The sequence below is a fragment of the Protomyctophum parallelum genome (assembly GCF_964188405.1).
Source record: "Protomyctophum parallelum genome assembly, chromosome: 1".
NCBI classification, from domain to species: domain Eukaryota; kingdom Metazoa; phylum Chordata; class Actinopteri; order Myctophiformes; family Myctophidae; genus Protomyctophum; species Protomyctophum parallelum.
Genome location: NC_139697.1, coordinates 98,924,789 through 98,929,201, shown reverse-complemented (window position 1 = coordinate 98,929,201; position 4,413 = coordinate 98,924,789). Strand labels below are relative to the sequence as shown.

General features: G+C 42.2%; 1 long non-coding RNA gene across 1 annotated transcript; it reads right to left on the bottom strand.

The window, feature by feature from the left end:
* Positions 1–3,462: 3,462 nt before the first annotated feature.
* Positions 3,463–4,270, bottom strand: LOC310861157. Its single transcript, XR_014569471.1, has 3 exons — positions 4,237–4,270; positions 4,005–4,098; positions 3,463–3,582 (listed from the first exon to the last, which is right to left on the bottom strand). It is a non-coding gene; the product is annotated as an uncharacterized lncRNA (long non-coding RNA).
* Between the last annotated feature and the right edge of the window lie 143 nt (positions 4,271–4,413).

The following is a 4,413-nucleotide window of genomic DNA, read 5'->3' as shown; positions in this document are numbered from 1 at the left end:
TGTTGTTGTCTGTCTGACTCACTGACTGACTAGTGACTGTAGTGTAAGCTAGCTAGCTACTAGCATCGATTCAAAATAACTAATCTACTGGCTAGGCTAGTCCTCCTCATCTCTGCTTTTCGAATATCGCGGTTCCTGCCCAGCGGCGATCTGATTGGCCACGCCGGTCGCGCTCACGTGAGCGCCGTGCACAGCTGTCCTCTCATTGGCTATACGTTCATCGTCGCCGGTTGGTTGCGAGGCGCGTTGCACCGTTTAAGAAGCGCCCCCGTTAAACAACAGCGAGCTGGATTTTTAGTTCCCATCCACCCCATGGTACTCTATAAATGTCTACACTTTTCTTCTTTTTTTTCAAGGACCCCACGTAACTGAAATTTGTACACTCGCAGCGTTTTACAGACCTGGTCCATTTGGTTCCATAATTCAATTTAAATTGTACACACTATCAGAGTTATAGACGTGTACTTTTCCGAAATAATTATAATGAAAGACAAAGACTAAATGTAGGAGACAAAAATAAATAAAGGGATGTTTATTGTTTACTCTTGACCCCGTAACAATGTGTCCGCGACCCACACATGGGTCCCGACCCACTGTTTTGGAAGCATTGATTTATAGGCTACACATTGTTAACCCATGAATAACTTTCAGATAGTGGTTAAATGCGTACAAAATGCTTAGCCTGGCTAATAAACCAGACTAATATCACACAACACTAGGCTTTTTTTTTTTGCCAACGGCTGATTCGGTCTGGCTTATTATTAGCCAGGCTACAAAATGCTAGCCTGATTATCAGACTGTATCTTGCAGTCGTAGGCCCAATCCCAATTGCCTCCCTCAAGCCCTGAGCCCTGAACCCTCATTGACTTTAGTGACGTCAGCTGTAAGGGCTTGAGGGTGATAGGCTCCAAGGGCTCCAAAAAGGGTATAAAAGGAATGGGACAGCACTTTGCGACGTCTCACGTTGCCTTGACGACATAAGACACGTTGCCTTGACAACGCATGATTGCGACGATGCTAGCAATAACAATCGCTTCCCTGGGCCTTTTAATTATTTATTTGTTTTTGAGCCAACCTCGCCGAAGAAGACGGCCTGGGATGGATATGGTTGCATTACAGGCTCTTGCTCTTCAAGATGGACAACAGGTAAATGGCAAATAAACGTCAAAGTGCTCCAGAACAGAATAAAAAACATATAGTTTGGTTAAAATAAGCCTATGTATGAAGTATGAATGGAGGTAGGTTAAGTTATATTTAATGGTTAAAACGTTTTTCAGTAAAAGGTTAAAGCACTATATTCTGATAGTAATCATTGCTAGTATTTGTTCTGTATAAAATTAAATGATTCAGATGAATTAGTATCCTGACCTGAAAATGCATTTTCTGTTTAATAAAGAGCTGGAGAGACAAGGAGACAATTGTTACTGGACAAACTATAGAAATGAATACTATCTGAATATAGAGATATTTAACACTTATTTTAGCCAAAGAAAATGACTTGACCTACTTTTGTATAGAAAAAAGAAACAATATTACATTGATGCATACACTAGCTGTGTGTAATAGCCTAGGCCTATGCTAACCACTTGTATCATCCTGAATCCATGTTAATGCAGTGTTTTATTGTGCATTTAGGCATTCCAGCGCCTACGGTACACCAGGCTGAACATCCATGTACCACTCCTCAGGCTGTACATGGATCCTGAGAGGAGCATGAAGCCTGAGTTCAGGCTCTCAAGACAGGCCTTCAACAGCCTGCTGACCACCATCCACCAGGACCGGGACCATGGCTGGGGCAATCATTTAGAAGTCCTAGTTTTTGTTTACTGGCTTGCTCATGGCTTATCCTATCGGGTTACCAGCAATGCATTTGACATCCCCAGATCAACAATTTTTCGACTTGTTCACAGAATTGCCAAAGACATTAGGAAGGCCAAGCAAAAAATTATTCATTTCCCACCACCAGACAGTTTGATAGAGGTAGGTCAAGGATTTGCCCAATTGGCACGGCATCAGGCCTTCAGTAGGGCTGTGGGGGCCATTGATGGCTGTCACATAAAAATCAAACCACCCAAAACCAACAAAAGCTGTTATTACAATTACAAAGGTTCATACTCCATCCAACTACAAGCCATCTGTGACTCTGAGGGGAAATTCCTGGACATTTTTGTTGGCTATCCTGGTTCTGCACATGACACCCGCATACTCCGAAATAGCCCAGTTTATGTTCAGTCATTATACCCACCACCTGGTTTTTTTATTTTGGGAGATGGAGGCTACCCTTGCATTGACCAGCCAATCACAATTATTACACCATTTAAAAAACCATATGATGGACCAATGCAGGATCGATTCAATCGAATGCATAGCAGGGCTCGTAGTGTCATAGAAAGAACTTTTGGCATTATGAAGGCACGCTGGCGGTCCACTTTATTCAAGGCACTGGAGGTCCGACCCGCCTTTGTGTCAGAGGTTGCCTTGGCATGTGCGTTCCTCCATAACATTTGTTTGGCTAATGGAGATGTCCTGGAAGAAGAGCCAGAGGAGCCAGAGGAGCCTGATGAGCCTGCTCCACTTGACATTGGGGACAGGGAGAGCAGTGGGAACCAGTTAAGAGCCCAAATGTGTGGCCAGATTTCAGCACCCAGGCAGCTCCACAGAGTATTGGGAGATCATGATTATGCCAACATCTGATTTTTTTTTTTTTTTTGTTAAACTATTTTGGGCACCAAAGCTACCACAAATATGATTTACAGTTTATAAATTCAGTTACATTTATTGACCATTTATGTTGTGGAAATAAAGCTCAAATGACATTGCAATGATATTCCTGCCTTCTGTGATTTCATTTGTTTAAAATTCTTCATACTCAACAGTGACCTTCAAACACATTTCTTTACCCACAATGACTGTATAAAGCAAATAAATATTCATGCTGGACATTTCAATTAAAGGAACAACAATCATATGAAATCAACTTAAATTTATTTATTAAATGAACAATATTAACACTCTAACCCATAGGGTGCAGCATAAACTTTTAAAAGAAAAAAAGTATTTTTTGGCATCTTTGCCAAATTGGCAGAGAACCTAATTTGGTTTCTCTGCCAACTTGGCAAAGATGCCAATGAGGGTGTCGAGTTGTTTTTCTTTTTTCTTTTCCCTCTCATCCTCCCTCTGGTCAAACTCCCTCTGCCTCTTTTCCTGCCTGTCGGTGTATTCTTTCAAGAACTCAACCACTTCACTCTTTCTTTTGGTTGGGGCGTTGGCTATTCCTGGGGCTGCAGATGTTCCTGGGGCTGCAGATGTTCCTGGGGCTGCAGATGTTCCTGGGGCTGCAGATGTTCCTGGGGCTTCAGATGTTCCTGGGGCTGCAGTGGACTCGGATACTGAGAAACAGCCCAATGAGGTATCATCGGGCTGTTGCTCAGTATCAGAGTCCACTGCGGTGGAGATGATATTTAGTGGCTTGATTGAGTCCTTGTGACCCAATGCCTCGTGCATTTGATCAAAAAAGACCCATGTTGCAGGAGTCTTCTCCCCAGCCTCTGTCCCTGACCCAGTCTTGGGTAATAGCAGGTCCTGTGTGTGGAGTATAAGAAAGACAAGGATAAATGACCACATTACATATATATATTTTTGATGAACCTTATAATTACTTATTGTTATTCATGAAGATTCTCCACCAGTGTAAAGTAACCCACCCACATCCAGAAATCCAGGTGACCTGTAGGGGCACATCACCACATAAACATAATACATTATTTACCCTATATTTTTTTTAAGGTTTTCCCACTTTTTTGACGCTTGTGCGACTGTCACCTCACCCTCCAAATGCATCTCTCTTAGAATCAAGCTGATGAGAGAAGCAATTGTATTAGTTTCACTATAGTGTGTGTGTGTGTGTGTGTGTGTGTGTGTGTGTGTGTGTGTGTGTGTGTGTGTGTGTGTGTGTGTGGTAGCAATCATAGTAATGAAACCATCTATAAATTTAGTTTACTTACTCATATCCGTCCATGGAGGCATTTCTATACCCCGTGAAATGGGAGTCGTACTGCACACGCAGTAGTATGAACTGCGTGGTTTGCGCATCTGTCCCTGTTGTTCGTATACATAACAGTAAAGTAATTGAATCAGATCTGAGCAAAGTGCAATTGGGAATCATTTCAGCAGAGAACTAAAGTACATTTCTGCTTATTCTTATTCATCATCAGTGAGAGAGAGCGTTCTACTTACATGTAAACTTCTTTTTCGTCATTGCCATTGCCATGATTGTCTTCTCCAAAACGTTTTAATCGATGTCGGCTACGCTACCAGTTCTTCTTCAAACTATTTATATTCCAACGGTGTCCGCTGTAGGCGCTGTTATTGCATAATTCCGAAGATTTCTCACAACGCTTTGCATTGTGGGCA